Source organism: Colobus angolensis, unplaced genomic scaffold, assembly GCF_000951035.1.
Source record: "Colobus angolensis palliatus isolate OR3802 unplaced genomic scaffold, Cang.pa_1.0 Scaffold34, whole genome shotgun sequence".
Lineage (NCBI taxonomy): Eukaryota > Metazoa > Chordata > Mammalia > Primates > Cercopithecidae > Colobus > Colobus angolensis.
In genome coordinates, this window is record NW_012116710.1 from 1,515,064 (window position 1) to 1,533,413 (window position 18,350).

At 52.1% G+C, this 18,350-nt stretch overlaps 1 protein-coding gene across 4 annotated transcripts in view; it reads right to left on the reverse strand.

Moving 5' to 3' along the window:
• Nucleotides 1–18,350, reverse strand: part of ATP2B2 (ATPase, Ca++ transporting, plasma membrane 2) — a 216,620-nt gene that overhangs the window by 170,318 nt on the left and 27,952 nt on the right. For 3 of the 4 annotated variants that reach the window (XM_011952295.1, XM_011952294.1, XM_011952293.1), the window contains exon 1: nucleotides 18,046–18,165. The exons of the other annotated variant lie outside the window; for it this stretch is intronic. The gene's annotated coding sequence lies outside the window, so the exon portion shown is untranslated. Of the gene's footprint in view, nucleotides 1–18,045; nucleotides 18,166–18,350 lie in introns of those variants that run through there. 4 annotated transcript variants of the gene reach the window in all.

An 18,350-nucleotide genomic window follows, 5' to 3' on the forward strand; every position in this document is an offset into this window, starting at 1 on the left:
TTCCTTCCTTCCTTCCTTCCTTCCTTCCTTCCTTCCTTCCTTCCTTCCATATTTACTGAGTGCTTACCAGGTTCTACCAGGTTCTAGACAATGTTTAGGTTCTGGGGTCAACCCAACTCTTCAATTCTAAAATAAAAATTATCTAATTAAATACTTACTTGCAAATCCTGTCTGCTCTACCTCTGAAGTTATCCTGAATGTGACCCCTTTCTCCACCTCCAGTCTCCACCCTGGTCCCAGCCACCATCCTCTCTCACCACACTCATTGCAGTAGCCTCCTTCCTGCTCTCCTGCCTATCATCTCATCCCCCACAGTCTGTTTTCCACACACAGTCAGACACAAATCAAGTCCCTCTTCTGCTCACAATGCTCCCATGGCTCCTGTTGTTCTTCAAGGAAAAGCCAGGGTCCTTACGATGGCCTACGAGACCCAGTGTGATCCTAGCCCCCAATTTGTCAGCTTTCTGAATTCATCTCCTACCCCTGCCTCCTCACTTTCCTCTACCTCACTTCTCCCTTGCTGTTTCTCCAACCCACTGAGCATGTTCCCATGTCAGTGCCTTTGCATTGGCCATTCCTTAGTCCGGAATCCTCTCCCCAAACAGCCATGAGGCTCCCTCAGGTCTCTGCTGAAAGGCCACCTTCTTAGGAAAGTCTTCCCTGATCTCCTGATTCAAAACAACCCTCTTCATCTCCCTACATCTCCCTTATTTTTCTCCTTGATGATGCACTCACTTATGTCTTTACTTATTGTCTGTCTCCACCTGCTTGAATGCAAGCTCCACAGGGCAGTGAACAGATCTGTTGGGTTCAGTGTGGTATCCCCACTGCCTGGTACACAGTAGGCCCCCAGCTAGCATTTGCCAAATGAATGAATGCTCCCTGCCCCTTTAGGTAAGGCTGGTTGCTTTCATTCTACAGAGGACTTGCATATGCCTTTTGCCAGTGGTTCCCAAATGTGTCTATTCATAACCCTCCTGGCCTCTCATTAAATGGATTTGCAGGCCCTTTCCCAGGATGGGATTCATGGTTTTCCCTGACTCCTTCCCTTCTCACCATCTCTGTCCCTTTCTGAATGCCACCAGATGGGACTCACTGCCTGCTGTGACTCACTGTGCCTCCCCTCTCCCTGCCTCCTTATCAGTCCCAAAGCCCTGTCAGCCCATCCCATGCCCTGCTCTCCTGGGAACCTGCCTTCAACTCAGCCTCTGCCCTGCCCTAGCTGCACTGTGAGCCTCCAGCCTCATCCCTCCAACCCATTATCCTCACTAGGATCATTGTCTTCACAGGATGCTCATAAAGGGCCAAGCTGGCCACATCACTCCTCAGTTTACAACCATTTAGCCTGTAGCCCTGGGCTTAGCCAGGCCACCTCTCCTGCCATGTGCTGGCCACCCCGGCCTGGTGCCTTCTGCTCTGCACTGCTGGTGGCGGCCTCAGTGGCCTCACTGCTCAAGCGGTGCCTTTGCCTAGAGCACCCTTCCCTGGCTCCCTGTTTTTCCAGCTGGCTGGCTCTTAGCTAACCTTCCTCTTACCCTCGTGGGACCCTCTTGGGGTTGTCCCCTGGAAACCCCAACAACAGGCCAGGGCTTCCCCTTGGCTCCTGCATCCCCCTGGCTTCCTCCAGCCTGGCTGTTATTACACTGACTTACAATTACTGGTTTCTCTGCTAGACCCCATGCCCTGAGTCATAGTGCCCTTGTCCTCAAAGTCAAGCCGACTGGCTCAGTGCCCATGGATAGGTCACTGTGTATCAATGACCCTCAATTTCCTTATCTGTAAAATGGGAATAATACCTGCTAGACGGATATCATAATCAAATAAGTCCAGTAAAACCCTTGGAACAGTACATGTCAGTCCATGGCATTCTTTTTTTTTTTTTTTTTTTTTTTCTGAGATGGAGTCTCGCTCTGTTGCCCAGGCTGGAGTGCAGTGGTGAAATCTCGGCTCACTGCAACCTCCTCCTCCTGTGTTTAAGCAATTCTCATACCTCAGCCTCCCGAGTAGCTGGGACTACAGCTGCATGCCACCATGCCTAGGTAATTTTTGTATTTTTAGTAGAGTTGGCCAGGTTGGTCAGGTCTGGCTGGTCTTGAACTCCTGGCCTCAAGTGATCCACCCACTTCAGCCTCCCAAAGTGCTGGGATTACAGGTGTGAGCCACTGCACCCAGCAATCCACATCATTCTTATTCAGAAAATCCTATAGACTGGGAGCTCAGGAGCTGCATCCAGTAGATGCATGTAGCTGCCCTGGGCCTCCTGCACCTGGCAGAGGTGGAGCCAGGGGGACTGGCAGATCACTTTGGCCTCTTGTGACTTTCTCCTTAGTAAGAAGCCTCTATCTGCTCTGTTGATATTTTAAAATATCTGTTATTTGATTTGGGGATGAAGGAAGCACCTTTTCAGCTTTGTGTTGTTTGCTATGCTGTTTTCTCTTCTAACCTTTGAGCCTGTTTTCTGACTTTGCCTCCTGCCCTTGTTTGTGTGTAGCTTTTTAAAACTGACCTTTTGCATCTGACCTTTTAATCTGAGCTCAGACTCCGTGCCCTTGCTCTGGGCATCAGGGGTGCTTGGTTGGGGAGGGGGCAAAAATGCATCCTACTGTGGCACACCTTCCACAGGGAAGCTCTGACTCCGGGCATCCACTAGGAGCCCACCTGTGCCGGGTACTGCACATGTGCTGGCTCCTTCATTTCTTTGTTTCTTTTTGAGACAGTGTTTCACTCTTGTCACCCAGGCTGGAGTGTAGTGGCACCATCTCGGCCCACTGCAACCTCTGCCTCCCAGGTTCAAGCAGTTCTCCTGCCTCAGCTTCCTGAGTAGCTTGGATTACAGGTGCACACCACCATGCTTGGCTAATTTTTGCATTTTCAGTAGAGATGGGGTTTCACCATATTGGCCAGGCTGGTATGGAATTCCTGACCTCATGTGATCTGCCCACTTCGGCCTCCCAAAGTGCTGGGATTACAGGTGTGAGACAACACTCCCGGCCTGGCTCTTTCATTCCTTAATGGGGCCCATAGTGGGTATCCCATAGCTGGCAAACAGTAGGGCTGGCAGCAACAAGGTCCTTGTCATCTACACTAGCTTCTGCCACTTCTCATTCCATGAATGAGCCCTGTTGAGCCACCGGGATGACCATGGTACATTGCTAAGTGACAAAATAAAGCCATGTGCTACACATAAAATGATACCATTAAAAAAGAAATGAACCCCCTCCAAACTTCTATCTGCCAGTATATGAAAGAACAAACAAGAGAAAGAAACAAGTTATCAGATTTCCTCAGATTTAAGTCCAATTGTAAGTCAAGCCATGATTTTATGTACCATGAAGAAAGTAAAAAGGACTTCCAATAAAACTATGACGTGCTGTCAACTGCAACACATATCCTGACTTCAGAGATGTTAAAATGCGGGGAAAAAAGTGCATCCCAGAATTGACAAAATAGGGTATCGACAGTGGTTACATCAGGTAAATGTGGGATGTGAGGAGAGGAAAATTATTCATTTTGCCATAGATCCTTCTGTATCATTCCATTTGTTGCGACAAGCATGCATTATTTTTGTAATTCAAATGACTGTAGTTTAAAAAAGGAAAATAGGGTTTTCCAAGCTGTTGCTGCCTGGTTTCTTTTCTGGCCACCTCGTGGGTTGGGGACACAGTAATTGCTGGCTTCTGCGGGGTGCTCTGCTCAGGGAGAAGTTGGGGGCTTGTCTGCGGGTGGGGCAGGTAAGCACCAGGCAAGAAGCACCAGCCTCTTTCCAGAGCTTGGCCTGCATGGGTCTAATCAGCAGAAATTTCCCTTTATTAAGGCCCGGTCCCCCAATCCCTCATTAAGGGCTCTTTATGCTGGAAAGTACACAGTGGAGCCACAAACAATGCGACAAGGCCCAAATTTCCAAAGAATGGGATAGCTGAGTGCTCTTCCTCCCTGGAGACCCTTTCACTGAGCCCCACCTCCAATCTAGAGCCTTGCCCTCTTTCTCTGGCCTCCCTTCATGGCTGCTACCTGATGTCAGACTCGTTCCAGATGAGCTTCTGTCTGCACTGGCCCTCTCCCCAGCTAGAATGCACGCCATGGGAGACTGTGAATTGCAGCTGTCTCATTTGCGCCTGCAACCCCTTTGCCCATGCTCTCCCTCTCACCCCTCTTCCTTCTCTCTCTAGGGGGTCCAGAGAGACTCAGGAAAGGCAGGTGAATCAAGGTGGGGATTTCTGGGCAACCTCTTCACCATCATTTCTTTCCTGTCTTGCAGATACCAGGTCAAGTGTGATGGTGTGAAAGGTGTCCCTTTCACAGCTGCGCAAAAGAGAGCAGATGGAACTTGAACTTGACCGGGGCTGCCACCCAGGATGGCTTTCAAAGGACATTTTCTAGAATGGCATCTCCTCCTCTGCTCCCACTACCCCCCTCGAGAGAAGGGCTGTTCTGGGTTTGTTCTTCCCTCCCCAGTACCACCTCTCCATATCTGGCCAATTCATTTGTTCATTCATTCATTCCACAAAAATCTGCTGAGCACCTCCCCTGTCCTAGGCCCCTGAATACAAAAGTAAATGAGACAGATATACTTCCTGCCCTCAAGCTACTGATTGTCTAGGGAAGACAGACAGACAACAAACAAGAGAATAAATACAGAAAATAATGCCAACTGTGGTATATGCTATTTAAAAACAAGTGCTGTGACAGAGAATATTGGTGAGGGGGTGGGGGGAGCTCTTTCAAATAGATCAGGGATGACCTCAATGAGGATTACCATTCAGCTTGATGAGAAGGAATCTATGAAATAAACAGAAGGAGAAAGTGTAGTCTAGATGGGGAAATAGTATGTGCAAAGGCCCTGAGACAGGAAAGAGGCTGATGAGTTTAAGGCACAGAAAGAAGGGCAGTAAATGAGAAAAAAAGCCAGGAGAGGGGTGAGGGTTGAGGGGTCAGACCCAGAAGGGCTTACAGGCTGCAGAAAGGAGTCTGGACTTGTTCCTGTACATCAAGGAGAGGACTGTGGAGTTTCAAGTAGGGACACTACAATCTGATTTATATTCTTAAAAAAGATTTCTCTGGCCACACAGGAAAAACAGACAATCAAAAGGGCAAGAAAGGATCTGGGGGACCATTAGAGAAGGTCCCTCCCTTCATCTATTCTACAAGCATGCACTCAACAGTGTTCTAATGAAATCACTGAAAACAAACACAAACACAAAACCAACAAAACACACTGACTGGAGATCATGACTCCAGAGGCCCAGGGTCTGCTGCCCGGGAACTTACAACAAAGGGAGGGGCAGAAAGGCCCTCAGAACGGCGAGGCACTTAGGTAGGGGTTGAAAGTCAGGCAAAAGCTCGGAGGCAGGGAAAAGAGTCATTGTGAATGGAGCCTGTGCTCCAGTTCATATTACATGGCCACATTTCTAACCGACCTGACAAAGGAAAAGTGGCATGAAGGTGAAGCGTGGGGCTGGGAAGGTAGGGCAGGGACAGGCACTCCATCACAAATGCACTGGACACAGACCGGAGTCTAGGCTTTATCAACTCGGCAATGAGGAGCACTGAAGACTTTGACCAGAGTGACAGGCCTAGTGGACATTCTGAGAAGTTTCCCCTGCTGGCCATGGGGGCTATGGGGAAGGCTAGGGTGAGATTAAGGGAGAGATGGTGAAAGGTGGGACCCTGCCCCGCCAACTCTGATCCCACAACTGCTGCTATCACTGATAGCTGATTTTTCGTAGAGATTCCCTTGCATCAGGCATGGTTCTAGGCTCCTTACACGTAACTCACTTAATCTGCACTAGAATCCCATGAGGTTGGTATTAGTATTTTTGCCTATTTTATAGATGGGGAAGTTAAGTCATTTGCTCAAGGTCACATAGCTAGAAGTGTTGGGGAATCAAGCCCAGGCCCGCAAGCTCCAGGGTCTGCTCTTAACCAATGCCCTGTGCCTTCTCCTCCAGTTAAGATGCCATAATTCTGCATCCTGGGATTTAATCTTTGGGAAGTGCCCTTGGCTGCCCTCTGAGGCCTCAAGAACACCACAACACACTCCTCAATGGACATTAACTGACCAGCATGTTCTATTGCTAACTTGCCGTGTGACTGGGGACAAGTCCCTGGACCTCTCTGAGGATCTGTGCAGTGTAATAAGAATTCCTCCTTTACAGAGTGGACTTCAGCCCCACATGTTGCTACCCAGGGTGATAATCATCAGCCTTGGCATTGGGTGGGGGCTATGCACACACCTCAAATCATCTCCACAATGGCTATGGTCATTTTCCCCCAAGACAGATGTCAAAACCCTGAGGCTCAGAAAGGAACAGTAACTCACCAAGGGGGATAGAGCTTGTCGGTGGCAAAGTTGGAATTTGAATCACAGTTTCCTCAATAGTAGCTGGCAGGTGCTTAAGACATGTAAACCACCTCTTCCCCAAATGTGGAGCCAGTGTGGCTCCAAACCTTCAAGAGTCACCTGCTGTCTTTTAGGGAGGCAGGATAAAGACCAAGGACACGGTCAATTCCTGAGGGCCAGGCCTGTTGCTGCTGAAGAGTCAGTCTCAAGGATACCCTGAACTTGTCCCCGTGGGCAGCTGTGTTGGGACATGGGCCAGGTATGAATCACCCTATTCCCAGTTTGAGGTCCCGAGCCATACTGCTTTCCTGGAGGGTTGGGGGAGGGGCTAATACCATGGACAGAGTGCCGGGCTTTGGACTCTACTCTGCAGCCTTTGTCAACTCCACTCCGGCCTCAGTCTCCCTTTGGGTCCAATGCAAAGGGGCAGGAGCAGAGGGGCTAGCTGAGAGGCCTTGGACAAGCCATCCCACATCTCTGAGACCACGTCTGCTCGTCTGTAAATGGATCCAGTCGCAGTGGTGAGGGTAAAGGAAACTTATGCACGCGGAGCCCCTAGCAGGGAAATTGCTTGCTAAATGAGAGCTGTCTTGGTTATGACAGGTTACGTGGGAGGCTGTAGTGAAGCCCACTGTAGACATGCCCAGAGCTAGGGAAGCTGATGTCTCCATTCAGCTCAGAGTTTCCTTCCCCTGAGGTCATGGGGCAGACTCAGGCCTCTGAGAGGGCAGAGAAGTGTCTAGAAACAGCCCTGGGTCCCAGTGCCCGGTCTCGCTTTACTTTATTGCCACTCCCTGAGTGCAGCAGTGGCCCAGGCCACATACTCTTCACCACACTGGCCCCATTTTGAGGATAAGGAAACTGAGGCTCTGGAAGCTCTAAAGACTGTGGTGGTGAGACTGAGTCTCAGTCCTGGAAGTTATTCATGGCCTAGCTCCCAAGCTGGGCACCAGCAGTCGGCTACCACCTTCTACCTGGGGCTGCCTTGGCCTCCCAGCGGGAGTTGTTTCTGGAGCTGATTCATCTCTGAGCTCAGCAAGGAGCCTGACAAACAGCCTGGTCCACACCAAGTACTTAGCTAATATTGGTTTTATTGATTTACATTCTATACCCTCTTCAGGATGCTCTGAGCTCAGAAATCTGAAATTGGCTGGGGGTGGGATGGGGAGAAGGGCTTCATTTTAATCTGAAGTGAGTCATATAAGTTGATAAATTTAGAAGTGGCCTAAAGAGCTCTTAATCTGCTGCCTTCAGATAGTTGCTAGGAAGAGACTGGTACCCAGCAACCTTTGCATCCCAAATCCACATAATAGAGTGGACACTGTTGGTGCCCACCCTAGTCCTCCTTACCAGTCTGCAGATCCCACATCCCAGCTCCTGGGAGCTAGAGCTCCCGGCTGCCCCTTCTCTACAGGCTTGTCCTGGTAAGAACAGGAGCTCCTGTCCTGGCAATTGCACACAGCATCCTGCTCAGAGGGCAGCCATGGCCAATAACTATCTGACATGGGGTATGAAAGGCCAGCTCTTTTGCCTCAAGGCAGAGCCAACCCTGGGGTGCAGTTCGTGCCTCACATCCCCCATGGGATCAGCTGAGGCCACATGCTTGTTTATCTCCTTCTCTCCCTACCTTGCTTCCTTTCAGCCCCCTTCTCCTGAGTGCGGTCTCATGCTTGCTCCTAGGGAGTCCAACCCAAGATCCATACACATTGCACTCCACACGCAGACACTAGCTCCATCCCTCCAGCCCTGCCTCTTCCCCCATGACCTGGACATCAGCAATGTCCAGGCAACTTCGAATTTTAGACATTTTAAGGCTCAGGGGGCCCATCTGGCTCCAAAAGGCTTGTTTCAAAGATGGGAAACTGATGCTCAGAAACAGACTGTGACTTGTCCAAGGTCACTTGAAGTGTCTGTCATGGCTGGCTGCACCCAGGTCTTTGTCCTCCCCCCAACTCCAATCCACTTTGTGGCCCTGGCCTGTCTGGTGGCTGGACCAGCTGGCCAGCCATGGCTTTTGCTATCTCCAGGAGGGAATTTTGCTGTGTCAACTCTGCAGAAGCCACTTGGAGGCCAGGAGAGTGCTGGCTGGTAGGCTGGCAGGATGGTTGGCAGGCTCTGCTGACCTTGGGCAGCTGTGGGCGGGGTGGGCATCCCAGTTCGGCCCCTTCCACTGTTTGTGGTGGACAGGCAGAAAATTGAGGGAAGATGGAAACCACTTCTAATGAGGGCCCTAATTACCCTCTGGATCTCTGAAGCACTGGTGATGCATCTGCTGGTGGCTTCTTCTAGAAACCCTGCCTCCTATGGCAAAAACTCCTTTCTCCATAAGAGAAAGAGTCCCGAACCAACATAGGCAAAGAGGCAGCATTGGGCTGGTGCCTGGACACTGGGCTGTGGTTTCAGTCTGCTGGGAGCCAGCTGTGTGACTCTGGGCAAACCAGCATGCATCTTGGGCCTTGGTTTTCTCAGCTATAAAGCAAGTGCAGCCTCAATTGCTATTATTTTATTGAGCCTAGTGTTTATTTTAGCTATCATTTATCGAACTAGAAGAGGCTCATTAGAAGTTCATCAAATAATAATTGCTTATACTTCTGCCAAGTGCTGTCCTAAGGACTTTAATTTTACTTAATCCTCACAACAATCCTATGAGTTAGATACTTTTGTTATCCCCATTTTACAGATGGTGGGACTAAGGCACAGAGAAGTGAAGAATTAGAATCCCAGAGTCTGTGCTTTAAATTCTTCCTTGTACTATGGTCTTTGTTGCTTGTTTTGCATGGCCATTTATTAAGCACCTACTGCATATGGGCACTCTGCTGGTCATGTGATACACACATAAGTTTGCCGACTTCTCACAACTGCTCCGGCAGGCAGGTGTTCTTTTGCTGATTGTTTTAGAGTGGACACAAAGGCCCCGGTGAGGGACCCACTGCAACTGAGCTGGGGAGGCAGGTGGCAATCCTGCCTTCTTCCCAACAGCGTAGTGGCCCTGTTCTGAGCCCCTTATAAAACTGATCTTATTTATCATATTTTGTTGACTCTAACCTGAATCACTACTTTATGTATATTTAAGAAATAAAAGGCATGGCTGGTTCCACTGTGGTGTACCACCAGTTGTCAGGCACAACCTGGTTTCAGAGATGTCAAAATGTATATCTTGGAATCCACACAGTTCAGTCTCCGACATAACAACCTGATGAGGCAGGCAGTGTTGTCATCTCCGTTTGACGGTGGAGGGAATGGAGGCTGGGGATTAAGGACATGCAGCTGGTCAGCAGCCAGGCATCGGATTTGACCCTAAGCAGTCTGGGCCCAGACATTGTCCTCGACTACTGTGCTACATCACCGCTAAGTCAGGCCCACGTAGGATGGTGTGCCCTGCCCATGGGCACAGATTTAAAAACTTCGGAAGGATCACTGAGCTGGAGCCCAGCACCCTCTGCTCCGGATGAGCCTGTGGGCCTCACTCAGCGTGGATGCCTCAGGCATGCGGGAGGCACCCCAAATGGCTGCCAGAGCATCCCCTACCCTCCGCTGCCTCCACAGCTCCCTTGGGCCTGCAAGGCAGGTGTTTGATGGAGCTGGGCTAGAATGAGTTCATCCAGATAATGCTCCCCATGGCTCCCACAAAATGGTCCCAGGGGCAGCCAGACACGGCCTGGTAGAGTAGCCCAGCCAGCACGGAAAAGGCACTGCTTTATAGAAAACTGTCTTCAGAGGTGGTGCAGAAGCTTGCAGAGACCTGCTTCCTTCCTTCAAAGCTATATGGTGCTTGGACCCCAAACAGTGTCATCCATTCACTGCTTCTCTTGTAGGCTCCACCAACCTCATACGCTCCACTATGGCACGATTGTTCCCAATTTTCCCAGAAATCAAATCCACCCTCCTTGGACTAGGATGTGCCCCTTCTGGGCACATCTTTAAGATGCCCAGAAGCAGGGCGGAAACTCAACATATTTCGAATGCCTGGCATGATGAGGGTTCCATTTGAGACATTACCTACCCATCATCTCGTGGTACAATCTTGTGAGACAGGTTTTTCCCACTCTGCTTTGCTTATCAGGATACCAAGCTCAGAGAAGCAAAGCTACCGGCCCAAGGTCACACAGTAGTAAACACTGGCATTAGGATTTATACTCAAGTCTTCTGATGCCACAAAGGAGGCCACTTTCCATCAATTTCTGGCCAGGCCCTGAGCCAAGTGCTTCCTTCGCATTATTTCACCAAATCCTCACACAACAAATAATAGCATTGTCATAATACTACACTATCCCATCTTACAGGAAAGAAAGCATTCTCTGAGCCTCGACCTGGACCACACCCAGGCCAAGCACTGTACTTGGATCCCATTTGCCTCACATGACAACCAGCAAGATAGGTGCTCATGTAACCCTGGTTTACCGAGGAGCAAACTGAGGCGAAGTCACTGGCTCAACCACACACAACTGAATGCACACGACTGAATAAGCAATTCCCCTCCCACACATTACATGGGAAAAAAAGCGTTCGTAAAGTGCTTGCGGACACATTTTAGCGATTAGTACTATTATGATGAACATTTCGGTACTTGGCAATTACCCCATAAAGTCAGTGCTGCTGCCCCTATTCTCCAGGAGAGCACAATGATGTTCACAGAGTCAGTGACAGAGATAAGGAACTGTGGCTCTCAATCCTCTGCCACATGTTGGTCTCCTAGGGCCATGACTGGACCCCTTCATACCCTGAAGCTCCCCTGCCTGTCTCCAGCCTCTCTCTGGGGCCCAGGAGCCCCTGCAGACCTGGGGTCTTCATAGGGCTGGCTGGAATTCCTGCCCCATGGGTTCCCAGCTGTGGGCCCTAAGGGGTCTCTGGGTATCCCCCAGCCAGCTACAAAAAGGTGGAAACGTGAAGGAGCACCAGGGATGTGGGTTCAAATCTCAGCTCTGCCCCTCACTTGCTGTGTGACTTGGCCCCATTCTTTTTTTTTTTTTTTTTTGAGATAGAGTCTCGCTCTGTCGGCCAGGCTAGAGTGCAATGGTTCGATCTTGGCTCACTGCAACCTCCACCTCCCGGGTTCAAGCGAGTTTCCTGCCTCAGCCTCCTGAGTAGCTGGGATTACAGGCATGCACCACCAGGCCCGGCTAATTGTTTTTTTGTATTTTTAGTAGAAACGGGGTTTCGCCATGTTGGCCAGGCTGATCTCGAACTCCTGACCTCAGGTGATCCACCTGTCTTGGCCTCCCAAAGTGCTTGGACTACAGGCATGAGCCACTGTGCCCGGCCCGACTTGGGCATATTCTTTTTTTTGAGATGGAGTCTCGCTCTGTCGCCCAGGCTGGAGTGCAGTGGTGCAATCTCGGCTCACTGCAAGCTCCGTCTCCCGGGTTCACACCATTCTCCTGCCTCAGTCTCCTGAGTAGCTGGGACTACAGGCGCCCACCACCACGCCCGACTAATTTTTTGTATTTTTAGTAGAGTCGGGGTTTCACCGTGTTAGTCAGGATGGTCTCGATCTCCTGACTTCGTGATCTGCCCGCCTTGGCCTCCCAAAGCGCTGGGATTACAGACGTGAGCCACCACACCCGGCCGGGCACATTTTTAACGTCTCCGGGCCTTGGCTTCTGTAATCTGTAAAATGGGTGATGATGAGGAAGAGGTAAGACTGTGTGCAGGTCTTATGAACAATAAACACCTCATAAATCTTAGTGACTGCAGTGGGGTGAAGGGTGTACCATCCAAAGTTCATGCCCACCTGGAAGCTCAGAATGTGACCTTGTTTGGAAATAGGATCTTTGCAGATGGAATTAGCTAAGGATTTTAAGATGAAATCATCTTGGGTTTAGGTTGGGCCCTAAATCCAATGACCAATGTCTTTAGAAGCAGAAGAGAGAACACCGAAAGACGCACAGGAAGGAGGTGAGGTGATGAAAGCAAAGATGGGCGTCACACAGCCACAAGCTGAGGAAGAGCAAGGGTTGCCGGCCACCGCCCGCAGCTAGGGAGACAAGGGACAGGCTCGTCCTCAACCTCTCCAGGAAAAGGCAGTCCTGCTGGCTCCTGACTCTAGACTTCTGGCCTCCAGAAGTGGGAGACAATACACGTCTGTTGTTTGAAGCCACCTAGTCTGTGGTCATTTGTTACGGCAGCCACAGGAAACAAACACAACGGGCTGCCCCTGCAGTTGCTCTCCTTACTAATTCCTAGACTCGCAGTGTTTCTGACCCTTCACTCTAAGGGGCAGTGGGCAGGAGAAGCTGCCCTCACCAAAGACACTGGAGGGCAGGATCACTGACCCCTCTCACAAGGGGAGAGCTTGGGACCAGAGGGCTGACACAGCTTTTCCTAGGTCGCTTGCCAGTGGTGAGTCGGCCTGGGACCCAGCTCTCCCGACCCTCAGACCAGTGCATTCTCCTCCATACTCAGGGACCTCTCTTGCTTTAGGAACCTGAGCCTGCTCGGGCCTGGTCACCTTGCCCTCCTGGCCTTGCCAGCCATGGTCCCTGGCCACATATCTGGAACTCTCTGACCCTGCAGAGATGTCCTGGACTGTGAATGATGCTTCTAAGGCCTTACCATCACTCCCCCCTCCCCCTGCCTCCCGCTGCCTCCATCCAGGCTGTCAAGTGAAGATCAGGGTGAAGCCCAAGCCACACTGCCCAGCAGGAGGTCCCAGGAGTTGTCCATAGCATAACCCATTTTTTAAAAGTTTTTTTTTTGAGACTAGGTCTTGCTCTGTCACCCAGGCTGGAGTGCAGTGGCACAATCACGGCTCACGGCAGCCTCGACCTCTTGGACTCAAGCTATCCTCCCACCTCAGCCTCCTGCATAGCTGGGACAACAGGTGTATGCCCTGCTAATTTTAAAATTTTTTGTAGAGATGAGGTCTTGCTATGTTGCCCAGGCTGATATTAAACTCCTGGGCTCAAGATATCCTCCCACCTCCGCCTTCTAAAGTGCTGGGGTTACAGGCATAACCCAGCCTCACCCATTCTTTATTGTAGTTATACAGCAGGCCTCTGAAACGGACAGCCTGGGTAACATACTCCCATTTTACAGATCAAAAAATCAAAGCTTGAAGTGGCAAAGAGACTAACTCAAGGGCACTCAGCTCCTAAGAGGCAGAGGTAGGTCTCGAACTCACACCCTCTGATTCTCAATCCAGATGGATTCTCAGTCTCAACAGCTTCCATTCACTGTGCCTCAAATAGGGTTCACACCCTAAACTCAACACTTCATGTCCACAGTTTCTCCATGTGCCCCTCACATTAGCCTGCAAAGTGGATACTACCATTATCCCATTTTACAGATGGGGGAACTGTGGCTTCACCCCATTTTTTTGAACCCCAGGGCCTCACCTTGGTATATCTTTTCAGTATATTACCAATTCTTAATGAGGGGTAAAGCCAGATACCATTTGTCTGTGTCCAAGGTACTTTCTCCCTAAACATGTACCTGTCTGAGGCTCCCCCTGGGAGAGAGAAATGAATTTCTGCAGGTTCAAGCTTCTAGCCTTGGAAAGCAGCGGGGAGGCTTGGGTGCCCAGATTCCAGGAAGGAGCAGCAATGTGTGCAGGAGGCACCAGACAGCTCAGTGGCAGCACCTTGGGAGCTGGCGGGGGCTGAGAAGAGTCACGCCCTGCACCTTAGGGGCTCCCAGGCCCCCAGCCCTGACCTTGCACCTACTGTGTGTGAATCACTTCCCTCACACACGTGATTTGAGATCTTCCCAACAGCCCTGCTTTAAGTCTGCAAGACTAAAGTCTAGAGAGGAGAAGCCATTTGCTCCAAGGCCATATGACTGGGAGAGGCATCACCAGGACTCGAACCCAAGGCCTGGTGAGTGCCCTTGTAGCATGGCTCCCAGCTGCCTGCTGAGAAGATGGCATTGCTTTGGATTTGAGCATTGATCGGTCCTCAGGAGGGCCTGATTTAGCTGTGCAGGATGAAGCCAGGGGCCAGGGGTTAGTAGGGGACTGGTGGGGAGAGGACATGAGTTTCAGTCTCATTCAATCACCCACTAGTCTGAAGACCTCTGTTTCCCCAGATGTGACAGGCACAGGGGGAACAGCATGGTGTCTAGGCCAACCCCAGCTCTGAGAGCCTATGTGCTCCACCAAGCCCACTCTTAAGCACCTCAGCTCTCTGGGGTGCAGAGTGAAATGGGTGAAAATCCAGGGATACCTGTGGAAATGTAGCCCCTGGGACCTCCCAATTTATCAAGGTGGGGCCCAGAAATCTGCCCCCATCAGGTGATCTTTAGGTTAATTAATGCATTAATGGGTTTCCTGACCCAAACCTGTGACTGGGCAGGGGGAACGCAGAGGAGGGCAATGGGACAGCAGGAGGAGAGGCCGGTGTTTCAGGCTCTGCACATAGCATAAGCCACAGGCAGCTCTTCTGACCTCCAGTCTGCAAACTAGATATTTCTTTCCCCTTTTTCCTTTCTGATCTCGGAGTTAGCCAATTGCAGCAGCAAGGTGCTCACCTACTCTGGCTCCTGGTCCTGATGCCAATCACACTTTTGTGCACAGCCCTCTACAGTGTCCAGGGCTCTCAGGCAGCTATGAGATAACGCTGGGCAGAGATAGGCCTGCCTGGCCACAGATGAGGAGATTGAGGGCAGAGAGATGAAGTGACTTGGCCAAGATCACACAGCTGGTCAGAAGCGGGGCTGGGTCCAGGGTTCTCATACTTTTGACCTAGAGTCAAATACCTGGGGAAAACCAGGGACCCACACACACCCCTGCTGCTTCTTATGTGGGGCACGAGAGCACTTGCAGGAAGTCCAGCTCTCTACAGAACACTGTGTGGCCTTGGACAAGTCCCTGTGCCTGGCTGGGACTCAGTTTCCTTTTTATAAACGGTCCCAGCTAGGTGGCCTAAGAAGGCATCTGTCTGCTTTGGCTTTCTAGGCATCAGCAACTCCATAGGGTAAAAGGATGGCAGAGTGGTCCAGCTGTGTAGGTCAGGGCCACGCCTACCTGGGGAATGCTCCTCCACCTTCATCCATAGGAGATCCTCTTCACTCTTTCTTGGAATCTTGCCAAAAAATTCTAAATTCTTGAGCTATAGGTTCCCAAAATTTTGGTGCCCCAATTTAAACTGGCCTCATGTCAAAGGGTCAAAAAGGGTAGGCAGACGCCTGGTGGCCTGGCTTCTACCTCCCCTCTGCCACATTCCAGCTGTGTGACCTTGGGTGAGTGGCTTTACCTCTCTAGATACAGTGTCCTCATCTGGGACATGGGGATAACAGGGCTGTGGGCGTCCTCACTGAGATGATACGTACAAAGCAGTTAGCTGGGTGAATGCTAGCTGGATTACTATTATTTACTTGGGTCCCCTGACGCATACCTGCGGCTGAGCTGGGGGAAGGCAGAGGAGGGCAGCAGGACAGCATAGGAGGGTACCAGCATTTCAGGCTCTGCATACAATGCGAGCCACAGCAGCTTCTCTGACCTTCAGTCTGGAGGGGACTTTGGAGTCCGCTGAAGATGTTCCAGGCCCCAGCTCTGGGAGACCCCACAGCAGTGGGCTGGTTTCCTGGTGCCAGGGAGAGGGCTGGTGGGGCCAGTCTGGGCTCCTGGCTGTCTGGGCCACGGGCAGCAACTGTACTCCTGGCTGCCTCTGTCTCCTTTCCAACTTTGGGCAGCCTTCTCTGAAGAACAATAACCCAGGATGGCCTTGCTGAGTCTAATCACAGCTCCCTGGGAATATGGGCTGGCCCTCCCCCCATGCCTGTGTGAGGCTGTGGCGGGCACTTAGGATCCAGTATCCCTCTGTCCTCATCGGAAGTTCCTTAAGGGGCAAGCTCTCCCTAGCACCTACAGAGCCACCTTGCCTCCTGGAAGCTGAGGGGGCGGGTGTGTGCACGCAGTGTCCGCAGAGGTGCTGCATCTGTGTGCCTGCGGCCGTCTTCTTATGTGTGCAACTGACATTCACCTGTGGGCACATTCCAGCATGCCATGTGCCTGCCAGTGCACAGGCAGGCACGCAGACGGCATTCAGAGCCCCACATGCGTGTGCCTGTTGTTTTCACACCTGAGCCAGCCCTCACGTGGGTACACACATTTGTGGCTGTTGCAGGGCAATGTGTGCAGCCTACTGCTTTCCTGTGTTAGTGCTACACGCATGTGTGGGCACGCTGCATGCACAGGTGTGTGTGTGTGTCTGTGTACTGCATTCGTGTGTGTGCTGTGTTTTGCATGTCAGCATGTGGTGTTCAGGAACGTAGGTTGTATTTACAGGTGCTGGGGTGTGGGCACGGGCATTCCATATGTGTGTATATGATTTGGACATATATGATACACTACTTATGGCTACTATATTTGTATCTGTGCATACGTGTGCATCTGTGGGCATGAATATGCCCTGATGTGAATGGGACTAGGGTGTGAAGGTGGCTAAATAATGGTGGCCATCAGCGTATTTCCTGGACCCCCAATCCCCCATAGGACTCCCCAGAGCTGCAGCCCCTTCTTTGCCACTGCTCCTTCAACGAAGTTAACAGGCGGAGGCCCCCGAGGCCTGCGCTCCAAGCCCCCTCCTACTGCACACGTCAAAGGAGAATTTCTCCGGATGGCGCCTGCTGCTCCTGGAAATACCCCAAACGTCAGCTCTGCCTCCTCCCAGCGATTCAGAGAGCAATGCAGGAGAGGAGGGAGCCCCTTCCACGCTAGGCTCAGGGCATGCAGCACCGCACTAAGACCCTCTGCCGGCTGGTCAGGCTTGCCTGCTCACTTACCCTTCTGAAGGTCGAGCCAGGTTGGGCCTCTGCGTGGAGGACCCAAGACCCCCAGGGCCCTTGCCTGATTGGGGCAGGCCAGTCCAGAGTACCCCCAACCCCCAACCCCCAACCCCCAACCTGGGTGAGCAGAGGACAGCTGTGGTGTGGAATGGCTACTCGGCTAGAAAGGGGTGGCTGCCGGCAGCAACCCACTTTCAGGGAGTCCTGAGGCCCCCTGCTGCATTTTCCCATCCTGACCCTGCAGGGGGCAGGGAGGAGCCTCAGGTGCCATAGCCCTCAGCTGGAGACCACTGAGGCTGGCCTAGGAAGTGGGTTTCTGGGCAGAGGGTGTCGACTCCACCACCCAGCATGACTGCTGCAAAATGGCCTGGCCACCCGTTTCTGCCACCCTCCTGGCCAGGAAGGGGACCCAGGGACACGTCCCTGCCACCACATGACCTGGCTGGCCTGACCCAATGGGTCCTGGCACACAGCTGCCCACCCCACCAAAGGGACCCTTCACAGGGGCCTCCCCCTGCCTCTTTCCTGGGACTGTGATCAGGGTGGGCAAAGTCCTCTTGGTCTCCCTGGGACTGGCTCAGAGAGAAGAGAACCTTGTCCCCCGGCACCAGCTTGCTGGCCCTTGCATAACATCCTTAGGGGGCATTTGCAGTCCAGAGACTGCCGGAATCTACCTGAGACCCCGGACATCCGCTTGTCCGAGGCCCCCCTGTCCTAGTCCCCAGCATCCAGCCGTCCCCCGAAACACGCGGACCCTCACACTAGTGTCTCCCTCAGCGGCGGCTCCCAGTGCAGCCTCGGCTGCTGCCAGATAAACAAGCCCTGCTCCCACCCCCCCTTCACGCTGCCACCGCCACCACCATCAGCACTGAGAAAAATCAAAAGAAATGAAACAAAATAAAATGGGTGAGGGAGGAAGGGTAGAGTGGAGTGGGGCGCTTTTTATTTTTTATTTTCTCATGCTGGGGGATGCCGGTACTTACTTGGCTATGAAAATCACCACCAATCCTGCACGGTTTCCCGGCGGGCAGCCCCGTAATCGCGGTGCGGCAGCTGGTGCCGCGGCTGAGCCCAGCCAGCGTGCCCGGGCCCCTCTGCAGACTGTACCATCCTGCCCGAGCGGGTGGGGGGCGGGGGGCGGAGGCGCCAGCGCCGGTTCTAGGAGAGCATCTCGCCGGCAAAATGCAATCTCGGGGGAGGCAGAGGCCGCCCCTGCCGCTGCTGGAGGCTGGGGGATGGGGGCGGGAGGACGAGGGAGGGAGGGACACAGAGAGGGCCGGTTCTGGAG